Source organism: Callorhinus ursinus, unplaced genomic scaffold (assembly GCF_003265705.2).
Source record: "Callorhinus ursinus isolate GAN/ISIS: 27379988/994484 unplaced genomic scaffold, GSC_fseal_2.0 scaffold91, whole genome shotgun sequence".
Classification (NCBI taxonomy): domain Eukaryota; kingdom Metazoa; phylum Chordata; class Mammalia; order Carnivora; family Otariidae; genus Callorhinus; species Callorhinus ursinus.
The window spans coordinates 1,268,734-1,282,755 of NW_027397153.1; the positions used below are offsets into that span (position 1 = coordinate 1,268,734).

The 14,022-nt window shown below is 40.0% G+C and overlaps 1 long non-coding RNA gene across 1 annotated transcript in view; it reads left to right on the forward strand.

Annotated features, from left to right (window-relative positions):
• LOC141371735 (uncharacterized) overlaps positions 1 to 14,022 on the forward strand; it is a 103,326-nt gene that overhangs the window by 29,550 nt on the left and 59,754 nt on the right. Inside the window, exon 2 of the long non-coding RNA XR_012376912.1 lies at positions 6,072 to 6,189. This is a non-coding gene — a long non-coding RNA (uncharacterized lncRNA). The remainder of the gene's footprint in view (positions 1 to 6,071; positions 6,190 to 14,022) is intronic.

The window sequence follows — 14,022 nt, forward strand, 5'->3', positions numbered from 1 at the left end:
ATGATCCTGGAGTCCCGGGATCGAGTCCCGCATCGGGCTCCCTGCTCAGCAGTGAGTCTGCTTCTCCCTCGTACCCTCCCCCCTCTCATGCTCTCTCTCTCTCTCTATCTCATTCTCTCTCTCAAACAAATAAAATCTTTAAAATAAAAAAAACCCCAATTATCTGGATCAAGTGTTTCAATGACTCTAAGTCCACTTAAACTGACCTCACATATGTCTAGTAATACATAGTTTATTTGATTCTTCATTCTGGAAACAGTATTACCTTAAACTGCAAAGGTAAAGCTAACTGGTTTTGAAAAATTTCTTTCCTCTGAGTTACCATAGTGGGGAAATGCATACCCTGAATTACCATTTGTTTTACCAAGCTTAGAACACATCTATTTGGAAACCTGGCTTGATAGAATTATAATTATGCAAAAATCTTCTGCCTTGTATTTTTATGCCCCCAAATTTGAAATTATGTTTATATTTAACAATTCAAGGTCTCTCTATTCTTTCCTTTTCCTTTCTCTCCTTCTCTTCCTTCCTCCTTTCTCTATCCTTCCTTCTTTCCCCTTTTCTATACCAAAGTAGAACCTCACACTAATCTGAGTTCCAGATAAGCTCATTGTTTACCAACAGTGTTTGAAAACATTTTTTTGCTTTTATTTTTGAAAATATACCCTGAAGAGAATATATTTATGTATACATATGCATATATATGTGCATATATATATGTATATATGCAGACTATGAACAGTAGTAAATTGTATTTTTTTATTAAGGATTTTATTTATTTGTCAGAGAGAGAGAGAGCATGCATGGGCACAAGCAGGGAGGAGGGCAGAGGCAGAGGGAGAAGCAGGCTCCCCACTGAGCAAGGAGCCCGATGCGGGACTCCATCCTAGGACCCTGGGATCATGACCTAAGTCGAAGGCAGATGCTTAACAGACTGAGCCACCCAGTTGTCTCTGAACAGTAGTAAATTTTAACAGTTACACATAATGTTTGGAAAATTTAAGAGATTGCAAAGGATTTGTGATACTTAGCAGATCAGAATTACAACCTCCTTTTTAACATGTCTTCATCTCTACCATATATCTTAGAGTTCACATTTAGGATTTATACCATTTCCGAAAATAATACTGCCTTTTAAAAATTAACTTATGTACACACATCACTCATATTGAATTATAAATATAAGATTACTTGATAGACTAATAGGACCTCTCTCTATTCACTTAAAAGATCTCATTGAAACGTGAGTAAATCCTGGGGGCAAAAGCTTTTATAGTTGTTACTTGAATTTCTTGAGTGAGCTAGGAATGCTTGGTACTATTGGAATCTACCCTTGGGAAACAGACAAGTTTAGCATATTCTGGTGGTTACCCTCTCATATGGTTATTCTCCTCTGAAATACCGATGGAATGAGTTATTGAATTGGTCAGGACTCTTGGTTTTAAGCGACAGAAACTTATCTCAAATGAGCTTAAGCCAAAAAGGGGATTTGTTGGCTTACAAAACCTTGGATGGCCAAGAGTAGAGCAAGTTCTAGGCGTTCAAACAATATCATGTCAGTTCTGTTTTTTCTTTCCATCTCTTGGCTCTACTTCCCTCTCTACTTCCCTCAGTGTTGGCTTCATTCTCAAGCAGGCCTCTTATACTTGGCTGCAAAGACAGCCCTTGGCAGCTCTAGGCTCACATTGTTTCTGGTGCTTACAATCTCAGAAGAGGCCCTTTCATAACCAATATCTATATCAGTCCCTGAAAAAGAGCTGGACTTGGCATTATTTGTGAAATATGTCCATCCTAAACCAACCAGCATGTTCAGGAATATGAGGTTTATTGACTGACCTGGGGCAAGTGCATTCTCCTGAGGTAGGGGAAGCAGAATTGTGTGCTGATGGATAATCTCCCTAGTCGGGTAGTGGAAGGTTACAAAGGAGAAAAGATATAGGGCAGTCAAAAAACTAACAGAAGCTTGTAGGGTCTTTTCTTTGACTTCAATGTTCTGAAATTTCTCAATGAGAGGACTTAGTGTGGTTCTATTTTCATCTATTGGATTGGGCACCTAATGGTGCCTTTCAAGTTGGAAAGTCATGCCTTTCAGTTCTGGAAAATTTTCTTGTATTTTGATATTTCTTTCAAGTTTTTCTCCTGTGGGGCAGATTGTATTTTCCAAAGATGGTGATGCCTATATAGCTCCCATCCTATATACTCCATTAAACGGTATGACCTTGACATTCCTCCAAGGAGTGGTAGGCTCTATATTCCCTCCCCTTAAGCATGAGTAAACCTTTGTAACTGCCTCAAACCAATAGATGTGTCAGAAGTAACACTGTGCAACTTCCAAGGCTAGATCATAAAAGGAAATATGATTTCTGCCTGGGTGTGTCCTCTCTCTCTCCCTCCTTCCCCCCTTCCTCCCTCTCTCCCTCTTCTTCCCTCTCTCCCTCCTTCTCCCTCTCATTCTCCTTTCCTCTCCCTTCTTTCCTCTTTCTTCTCTCTCTTTTATGTCCTCTCTCTCAGAACACTTATTCTTGGAATCCAGCCACCACATTGTGAGAAAAGCCCAGGCCACATGGGTGTGCCAGTTGACAGCCCAGCTAGAACTTCAGTCAACAGCCAGCATCAGCCACTAGACTTAGGAATGAGCCTTCAGACGAGCCTCCAGCCTTGGAGCCTTCCAGCTGAGGCCCAGACACTGTGGAACATAGACAGACAGTCCCTGCTATGCCCTGTCTGAATTCCTGTCCCACAGAAACCACAAGAGATAGTAAGTGATGATTGTTCCTTAAGCCACCAAGTTTTGGGAGAATTTGTTATGCAGCAATAGATAACTAATACACTTCCCCTCTTTTCTCTCTATTGTCTCTATTGAACTGCCATCATAATTCTGGGCTGTATCTCTTGAACTGGTCCTCTAATTTTCTTAACTTTTTTTTCCTGTTGTTTTGTTCTTTATCTTTTTGCTGTACTTTCTGGGAGATTTTCTCAATTTTGTATTCCTATTCTTATATTGAATAAAAAATTTAATGTAATTTAATTTCTAGGAGCTCTTTTTTTAGAAAGATTTATTTATTTGAGAGAGAGAGAGAGTGAGCACAAGTGGGAGGGGCAGAAGGAGAGAGAGGGAGGGGAAAGAATCTCAAGCAGACTCTCCACTGAATTCAGAGCCCATGCGGGCTGATGGGACCCTGCCACCAAGGCGCCCCTCCAGCTCTTTTTTGTTATTTTTTTAATGTTTCTTGCTTACAGCACCCTGTTTACATTACATGTATGTACTATCTTTTCATATATCTCTGAGGATATTATTGTATAATTTATCATCTATCTATCTATCATCTATCTACATAACAATTATTGAGACATAATGTATGTACCAAAAATTCACCCTTTTAAAGTATACAATTCAGTGTTTTTTAGTATATTCATAGAGTTGTGTAATCATCATTATCTAATTCCAGAACATTTTCCGTGACTCCACCCCAAAACTCTATACCCATTGGCAGTCTCTCCTTGTTCCCTCCTCCCCCCATCTCCTGGCAACCACTGATCTACTTTCTGTGTCTATGAGTTTGCCCATTTTGGATATTTCATACAAACAAAAGCCTACACTATGTGGCCTTTTGTGTCTGGTTCCTTTCACTTAGCATGATATTCTCAGTTTATCCATGTTGTAGTATTGATCAGTACCTTCGAAGTATTTTTTTCCCATTGATGAATATTTCCTGCTTTCTCTAAATCTTTTAGTTTCTTTCTTGTTTGTTTACTTTGGATTCTGCCTTTCATGTTGGAAGTGTTCCATGGATGTCTGATAATCCTTAGATGTCTGCTAATGTTTAAGAGTGGGGGACCAAAAGTTGATTGGAAGCTCTGGGGGTATGGGTTAGGCTTTGCCAACTTAGAGTTTCACTGCAAGGTAGTATGGCTGGGCCATTTTGGGAGGAATTCTGGGATTGTACTGTATTAGTTTGTTGCTGTCACAAAGTACCACAAACTGAGGGTGGCTTAAACAACAGAAATTTTTGACCCCCAATCCTGAAGGCTCCAAGTTCAAGACAAGTTGTCAGCAGGGTTGGTTTCTTCTGAGGCCTCCCTCCTTAGCTTGTAGATGGCCACTTTCTCCCTGTGACTTCACAGAGTCTTCCCTCTGTGTGTGTCTGTGTCCAAATTTACTTATGAGGACATCAATCAGATTGGATTGGGGCCTACTCTAATGACCACATTTTAACTTAATGATCTCTTTAAGGCTGGTCTCCAAATACAGTCACATTCTGAGGTACTGGGGGTAGGACTTCACATAGGAACAGAATAGAAGAGAGCTGGAGACTTGGCATTCACTGAAGCCATCTGCTTTCAGTTATAGTACCCTCAGCCCACCACTGTGTCTGATGCCCCCTGTCTAGAGACCTGTTGTTCTGTCCTTTCCAGAAAATAAACCTTCAGTTCCAGCTGGGATTAGGGAAGGGACCTGGAGTTTTAACTGCATTCTCATTATACTTTCAAGTGACCTTTCCTTCCATTCTGCCAGAGCTACCTGCTTCCCCTAATTAGGCTATCATCAAGGGTAGGGGTTTGGCATTATAAATTGGGTTACTTTTTAGCTTTCCCTATTGTCAGTTCAGGATTTGGCTTTCTTGGTTCTACTAAGCCACCACTCAGATGCTTTCTAGCTTCCAAAATTGTGTTGCTGTTTTCCCTTCTCCCATTATTTTTTCCTTGTCAGTTTGGACCTTTTAAAAATCTTTTATTGTTGTTTTAGTGGCATTTTAGGAAGAAGTAAAAGCAAATGTGGGTGTTTAATCCATCATCTTTACTCAGAAGTCCCACACACTTATATTTTTAAATGAGCTCATGCTATACAGACTGTTCTATAATCTACTTTTATCATGAAAGAAATTCTAGTGAATATTTATGTTGTATCCATGTCAATAAATAGAAATCTACATCAGTGGTTCCTGAGCTTGGCTGCACAGTGGGATCTCAGGGAGGGGTCAGGGTTGGGGGGAAGCTTTAAACAGCACTGATGTCTAGGTCCCACCTCCAGAAGTCCTAATGGAATGGATATGAGTTAGTGTGGCCCTGAGAATTCTAAAATCTCCCCCAGGCAGCTCAAATATGCAGGGAAGTTTAAGAGCCACTGACCTACACTATTGTTCACCATGCCAGTACAGTATTCCATGGAAGGGTTGGAGAGCAATGTGTTTAAACAAACCCCTTTCTCAATGCATACGTTATTTCAAATCTTTTGATATTAAAAATACTATTATGAATATCTTTGGACTTAAAACATTTTATTTCTGATATTTTATTGGCTACGTTCCTGGAAGTTGAATCACTGTGCCAAAGGATATGAATATTTATAAAATTTGGGGGTACAATTTACCATAGTTCCTCTAAAGTGGTTTGGCCAATTCAGACTCCCAATAGTAGCATATGAGAATCCTTGTTTCCCCACACTCAGAAATACTGTGCACCATCATTAACAAAATTTAAAAAATGTAAATTTAGTCAGGTTTTTAAAATTGAAAAATTATATTGCATTGCTATTTTATTTTTTTCCGATTTTGTATTTTTTACTATTGTAAAATATGTATAACATAAAATTTACCATTTTAATCATTTTAAGTGTGTAGTTCAGTGGCATTAAGTACATTCATATTGTTGTGCAACCATCACCAACATCCAGTTCCAGAAATTTTTCCTCTTCACCACCTGAAACTGTTCTTTAAACACTAACTCCCCATTCTCCCCTCCCTCTCTCCCCAGCCCCAGAAACCACCATTTCACTTTTTGTCTCTGAATTTCATTATTCTAGGTATCTCATATAAATAGATTCATAAGATATGTGTCCTTTTGTGACTGATTTCACTTAGCATAATGTCTAAGGTTGCTATTTTATTTTTAATATATTATTTGTGAGGTGAAACGATGTTTTGACTTATTGTCTATCTCACCTCTTCAGTATGACTTGCTTAATCATATGCGGAACATCCGTGAGGAATGTTTTTGGCTTAAAGTATCCAAAGCCCTCATTAACCGTGGCTTAAACTCATAAGGGTTCATTTTTTTCTTGACACAAACAGGAGTCTGGAAGTAACCAGCTGCTGGTGGTATTGGTTCAGTAGCTCAAGGATATCATATTTGCAAGATGACTGCCCTAGCCTCAGCCATCACATCCTTGTCCAAAGCAGGAAGACTGAGGTAAGGAATATGGGTGACAGCTGTACTTTTAATCAAGAAAACATAAATTTTCCTAGAAATGCCCCTCTCTTTCAGCAGATACTTGTTTGCAAGATTGTGTCACATTACGACCCCTGATTGCCAGTGGCACGGGCAGGAGAGGGGTGGTGGTGCTGGGAATGCTTGCTGAGCTAGACAATCAACAGTGCATGGCCCTTTGCCTATTTATCTATTAGAATGCTTGTCTCTTCTCATTGATTTATGAAAGTTCTTTGTAGATGAACAATATTAACCCTTTTTTGGGTATGTCACATTTGTTTAGCAAATACATTTTTCCAGCTTCTTGTTTGCAGTTTGATTTTGTTTCAACATACAGAAGGTTAATGCTTTCTAATTGTTTGGTCCATGTATCTTTTATGGTTTCTTCTTTTGTTCTTGTGCTTACAAAAGCCTAGTCCATTTGGAGAAAATATAATGTCCTTTCTTAGTTTCTTCTTCATCTTTCATGGTTTCATTTTAATTTAAAAAAGCTGGAAAGGTATCCTGTGTGACTTCTTAGGAGGAAACATATTTAATCTACTACCACTGAACATGGGCAAAACAACCCAGTCCTGCCAACTGTACAAGAAAGTATCTCATGTTACAGTGTTTAGTGGTGGGCAGTCGTGGCATATTTAAAAGCAAGAAATGTGGGGCGCCTGGGTGTCTAAGTCAGTTGAGCATCCAGCTCTTGATTTCAGCTCAGGTCATGATCTCAGGCTTGTGAGATTGAGCCCCGCATCGGGCTCTGCACTGGGTGTGGACCCTGCTTAAGATTCTCTCTCTCCCTCTGCCCTGAAAACCCCCCTTCCCTCTCCAAAAAAATAAATAAGGCAAGAAGTATTTTGTGGTAAACAAACTTCAAGTGCTGATTGCAGAGAATATGAAAGAAAGACACTGGTTTAATTTCAGAAATAAGAGTCATGAATATACAAATGGAAAGACAGCACAGAGATCAATTTTGCAAGCAGTTGTGCCATGAAACATCCCATAAGCCTGATGTACAGTCTGAAGTTTGCTGAGAGAGAGGCACTAGGAAAGTGCAGCAGGAACTGCCTTAGCACAGTGGCCAAAAGTAGTTTTTATGAAGGGCAGAGAAAACCCAGCCTGCTTTATAAAGCTGTTTCCTATATTCTTCATTAACCTAGGGCTGGACACTCTCTGTGTCCCAGATGAAATTCCTTTAAGGTGACAGCCAAGTGACAACCCAGCCCTGTATAATAATGAGAAAATATACAAATATCCAAGACATTTTAGGCTTAGAAAAAAATATCTTCCCATATGTTTGCATCCAATCCCATCTGTCTTTGATATAGAAAGATGACAAACTGAAATTGACAACGAACTTCCAAATTATTTTTCTCTGCTCCAAATGGAAACTACAGAATGGGCTAAAGAATAACCTGTAAATTCTCACCCCTGGCATGAAGCACAGTGACGTCATGGTGTTTTCCAGTTATCTTGACACTGCAAGACTAGATTTGAGAAAAGGTATGAAATGATGATCCCATATTTTCCCATATTTATTTGTCTTTTCTGTGTTGGATAGAGTATTGGGTACTTGGACTCATGGCTGCTTTGATAGAAATTAGTACATTTGATGAATATTAGCCTCGGAAGGGACCTTTGAGTTCAGTTACTGGTTTACTGACCTCTAGACATTCTATGTTACACAGGAAGCCTGTTCTTTAGGACTTTTGTTCACTTCAGAAGTGCTTGTTGATCCATTAGTTAAACACCCATTTAACTAATTATTCCTCCTGAGCTGGTCTTTCAGTGACACTCAATATTTCCTCAAGAGTTGAGTTGTGCTTCTTCCCATGTTTTAATCAAATATTTTCCTGTCTACTGCACCAGCTTCTTCAATTTCAGGTCATTTCAGAAAATTGCATGAGTTGAGAGCTTTGTTCATAACATTCAACCTTTGGATTTACGAGTACACACATTTTCACTTTGCTTTTCTTAGTACAATAGTCCCTGAAAAAATGGGTTAATTTGACATCATACTATGTACCCATCTTATTACATTTGGTTCTCCCACAGGATGCTATTAATGACTAATATTACAGGCTTTGCATAATTGGTTTCTTTCTGCTTTTGTCCTAACAGTTCTTTTGATCACAGCTAGATCCAAATAACAACTGGCTTAAGGTGACTTATTCCTTTAAAAAAAAATGCTATTTCTATCCGTATAAAAGAAAGGCTAAGGCACTTTAGTAATGAGCACATAATAGAGAAAATTGGGACTTATGATTCATAAGGGTATTAGCAACAGGTCTCTTTTTGTCTGGTGTCTACCAAAGACCTTAACAACTTCTTCAGGTTCTACCTTGTTGAATCATGGCTGCTGCCTTATTAAATCTTGCAGTGCACATGTGGGTCTTACCTTCACAAAGCATTTTCAATTGTGGGGCTTTGGGCTTTGTTGGATCTAATTGCACTTCCTCCAACACAGTATATATGTACTGTAAGTGCACATTTCCCATGCACAGTCTTTATGAACCTTATATCTGCAAACTCTTGACTTACCTGTCTTTTGCTTGCTGGGGATTTCGGAATAGATGGAGCTTCTGTTTCCTGATGCCTTAGGCAGGCTCTCCACTGCTTATAGATACAGTTTGGGCCACTGGCTTTTAAAATACAATGTTTGGCCTGGAATGATACTACACTGTTAATGATCATGCCCTAACAATGGAGAAGTGGCCTTCCATTTTCTGGAGAACAGTTCCCTGTGTCTGGTGTTCTACTAACAACATCAAAGAGGTCATCTATCGAGGAGATGGCAACATCATGGCAGATCTCCTGTAAGTTGGTAAGGGGCTTAAATACTTGATTACGAGAGAGCTGAGTCTCCTTAGAGTCTCCATTTGTATTCTTGACCTCCTTTATAAAGATAAAATTGAACTGTTGCTGTGGTATTGATTCATTATACGTAAGCCTGGGAGAGACAACAGTAAGCTTCATGGTGATGGATGGGCACTTCAAAATGATGGGCACTTCAAGCTTTGTTTGGTAGCTTTTCTTCTTAATGGCTTCATTGTCTTCAGGCATTGGTGGTGGTGGTGTTGAGCTCCAGGAAAAAGAAGGTGAGCAAGGGGAAGGGAATCTGGAGAGACAGATCAGTGCTCTGGTCCAAGTTTTACTAGGTTTGTTCCTCAAAGCTCTCCTGAAAGCAGACAGTAGATAAATGGTAAAGTATACCATGTGATCACAACTGTGTAAAAAAAAATATGCATTGTGAAACAAGGGGAAAAAATAAACCAAAATGTTAACAGTTGTTATCTCGTGGGTGGGAATAGCATTGACTGGCTTTTTTTCTTATGTCTTCTGCATTTTTCCATATTTTCCATGCTGATTATGCATTGTTTTATAATAGAGCAATAAGTTTATCAATTACAAATGTGAAGAAAAAACTTCCACATGCCAAGATAGATTTCTCTATGCCTTGATATAAATATATCATACCATGAAATATAATTACTAAATTTTTTTTTTCCTGTTGCTGGGAATAAATAACAACATGAGATCTTGGCTTTACTCAGCATCTTTGGAAGAGCACACAGTTAAAGAAGCGTAAGTGCATTGTCAAGTATTACTCCAAAACCAACAGTGTTTCATAAACAATTTTAAAAACTTAGTAGCAAATAAACTCAGTGTTGAGGATCCCTCAGATATACTGCTTGAGGCAAACATCATACCTTCGTATATATCAGCTTTATTGAGATATAATTCACACACCATGTATTTCACCTATTTAAGGTGTACATTTCAGGCATTTTAGTGTACTCGCAGAATTGCAAAGCCATTACTACAATCAATTTGAGAACATTTTCATCACCCTCAAAAGCAACCCCATATCACCTAGCTATCACTGTTCATTTCCCTCCACCCAACTCCCCCAGCCCCTGGTAGCCACTAATCTATTTTCTATTTCTCCAAATTTGCTGGTTGACATATCTTATAAATGGAGTGATACAAAATGTCTTTTGTGACTGGCTTCCTTTACTTAGCATGATATTTTTGGGGTTCATCCATGTCGTAGTATGGATCAGTACTTCATTCCTTTTTGTGGCTGAATAATATGATGGTATGGATATACCATATTTTATTTGTCCATTTATCAGTTGATGGATGTTTATATTGCTTCCATTCTTTGGCTATTATGAATAGTGGTGCTATGAACATTCATGTATAAGTTTTTGCATGGATATTTTTGTCATTCTTCCTCTCAAGTTTATACCTAGGAGTGTAATGGCTGGTCATATGGTGACTCTATGTTTAACTGTTTGTGGAGCTGCCAGCTTGTTCTACAAAGCAGCTGCACCATTTTACATTCCTACCAGCAGTGTATAAAGTTTCCATTTCTCTACATAATCATCAACACTAACTTTTTGATTATAGCCCAACTAGTAAGTGTGAAGTGGTATCTCATTGTGGTTTTGATTTGTGTTCCCACTATGGCTATTGATGTTGAGCATCTTCTCATGTGCCCACTGGTCATTTTTCTATCTTCTTTGGAGAAATGTCTGTTCAAATCCTTTGCCCATTTTTAATCAGGTGTTCTTTTTCTTGTTGAGTTGTTGAATAATGGAAAGGATTTGGAGCCTGGCAATCCTGGATTTGAACCCAAGTGCAGGCACTGAGTGAAGGTGCTCAATAAGGGAGAACCATTCTTACTGTTTTATCATAGAGCTCTATAAGGGATGGAATGTTCTCTGTGAAGGAATGGGGTATTCTCTGCAACTGCATTTTTCACATAACTGAAGTTTATCCCTTTGCTTGATGGAAGTTGAAAAATTTCTGAACTGCCTTATGTACTTTCTGTGTTTTACTCAACAGAGAGCACTGAACCTCACTGAACCCTGTCTTGATAACTACTTGGAATATCCTGGATTGTACTGTATTTGTAAGCCCTGTCAGGGCATTCAGGGGCCACTAACGTGTGGAGAGTTGTTCGCTGTAGCTCTTGTAGCTCTTCTAGTGACTTCTTTCCTCTGTTTGGGGTTCATTTTTTGGTGAAATTTTCTCACAGTGTTCTTCCTTCATCGGCTCACTGTGTCTAATTTGACTGTGATTTGAGAAGGAATGGAAGGTTACAAGGGGAAACCAGATAAGGAAATTAGTTAAATATCACACAAAATTCAAAAATAATAGTTTCTAGTTGAAAAGTCAGAAGGTAGCTTTTTTGTCTACGACACAGTAAAGTCCATGCCCTTTGTTACAGCTGTTTCATCAAAGGCTCAGGTACATTCTCATTTACTTTTAAGGTCCTGTTTGAGCTTCATTTGGTTAAAGTTGTTGGAAGTTATATTATTAGGCAGGTGGGATATTGTACTCATTCCATATTTATTAAGGGCTTTTGCTTCATCGTCAGTATTCTTTCAGGTATATGTAAACCTTCAAAATTCAGAAGTCCCCAGTATCAAATTTTAAGTAACATTTAATGAAAATATCAACCAAAACAGACCCCAAACCTTTCATTAAATGGGAGAGTGTTTTAAAAAAAGAAAATCAGACTCTTGTATTTAACTTTCTTAAAAAAAGATTTTATTTATTTATTTGACAGAGAGAGAGGGGGAGAGAGAGAGAGAGAGCATGCGCACAAGCAGGGGGAGCAGCAGAGGGAGAGGGAGAAGCAGGCTCTGCGCAGAGCAAGGAGCCCAATGTGGGACTTGATCCCAGGACCTAGGTTCATGAGCTGAGCCGAAGGCAGACACTTAACAGACTGAGCCACCCAGGCATCCCTAATTTTTAATTATCTAGAGGTGAAACATCTGTATTTGGGATTGCCATAGGGAAATATCAGAGTACCCCATTTGGCAATTGGGTCAACTGACAACACTCTTGAAAATTAGCACCTATTCTGGATGCACCTTTTGTTTTTGCATGTAACCTACACCCTAATAGGAATTTAAAAAGATCACCCTAGTTCCAAGGGAGGGTTGGGATGATGACTGACACGAAAGGGTTAATTGCAGGGGCTGGGGCCCACTAACTAGAAGTGCTGTGTGGAGGCCTGAGCTCTGGGGGAAGGCTGGCCTGCAGGTGCCTGGCTGTGTCAGATATTATGCTGTACTGTTTATCTGTTCAAAATATTTTTTGAGGATTATAGGATTATGTTTTTGGTCATGAGAAACCAGCTTGAAAATTTTCTGACAGTTTTAGTAGATGTGCGGCTTAATAAACGAGCCAATGGAATGCGGGAGAACTCAGCCTGAGATCTTGCTGAAACTGCAGAACCAGGTGTCATATCCCTCAAGGGAAACCGTGACCTAGAGGGTTAATTGCTGGCACCGGCTTGCCTGGAGTGAGTTCAGCTGCAGGCTGGAGGTGGCTGAAGTGGCTTGCAGCTGAAACCGTGACCTACCAAAGAGCCAGCTGGGGTGCGGCTGGTTTGAGGGAGCAGTATCTGTTGGGAGGGTGTTCTCACTGGGGAGGTCGTTTGGCAACCTCTTTTTATCAGAAGTCCATGCCCCACCACTGCAGGCACGCCTGGTTCTGTCTACCTACCTGATCCCATTGGACTTAATTCTTTCAGGTTCAGCCACATCCAGGAAACATTAAAGTGGTAGGCTAGGTCTCAATTTTGGGTTTTGTTGTTTTCGTTGTTGTTTGTTTATGGGGTTATTATTATCATTATTATTTTTTTGGTCTTCTTTCTTCCTTTTGGTGGCACGTGGCATGCCTATTTTGGAGATCTCATTAGTACTCGCTAGTGGACATCTGGGGTTCCCAGATTCCCTGTGCATTTCCCAGTGTCTGTGATTGTGATGCAAAACCACATGCTTTCTCTGCCAGTTCTCCACTACTGTTGTCACCGCTGCACTTGTGACTGCTGTCATTTGTATCCTTCCCTCCTCGCCTCTGCACAGCTGTGCCTTGTGCTGTCTTTGGGGTTCAGGTTTCCTTGTGTTCCTATCTTTTGTCTGATATAATCTTTCAGTGCTGCTCTGCACCCCCAGAAGGTGGACCGTAGGTCTCCTGATTCTCCCGGGACCCCCCCCCCCAGCTTGGTTGCATGCCCGTGGGATGGCACCCTCACTGTGAACACTGCTTTCTGGTCTGCGTGACAGCCCTGCCTCCCATGAGGACTGGAGTCTCCTGGCCTGCCTTGCTCTTACACCAGACACCCCAGCTTTGCAAAGTGCTGACTTCCATGAAGCTGTTTCCCACCATGCTTCGGCTCCGTTTGTTGGACTCCGCTTTTCATCTTCTCTGTGGCTTTAGCCAGGAAGGAATAGCAGCTTCTGGGCAGCATGCCATGAGAAAGGCTATTCCCTCAGGAGCAGCACTTTCTCTGCCTCTCATTTTCAAATGTTCCTGCTTTAAATCTTCCCTTCCCCACCGTGGCATGCAGGTACAACCCATGACAGAAACTAGTAGTTCCTTACAATGTGTACCACCAACTGGTAGTACATGTATAGCGCAGCAGGAACAAATTCCAAGAGATATCAAGATAATCATGAGGGCCACGTTGGAAAAACAGAAACAAAACAAAAAGCTCATAAAGAGCCAAGAGGAATTTCTAAGCTTCTGATAACCCTGACCTAGAAGGAATTCTACTGAAATGCACTCATGGAAAATATCACCCAGAAAGTAATGTGCAACTGTGAAATCAAATGCAAAGCTCTTAACACTAGACAACCAAGTATTTAATTAAACTAACTTTTGATACCCCCCTAGTAATGTGAACTTTCTGGTGTGTGTTTACTGGAAAGCTTTGAGTGGGGAGATTTTACTTTTTACTTCACAGTGAGTTTTTAGTCCAAATAAATGTTAAAATGCGCAGTGGCAGCTTAGAATTAGTAAATGTTA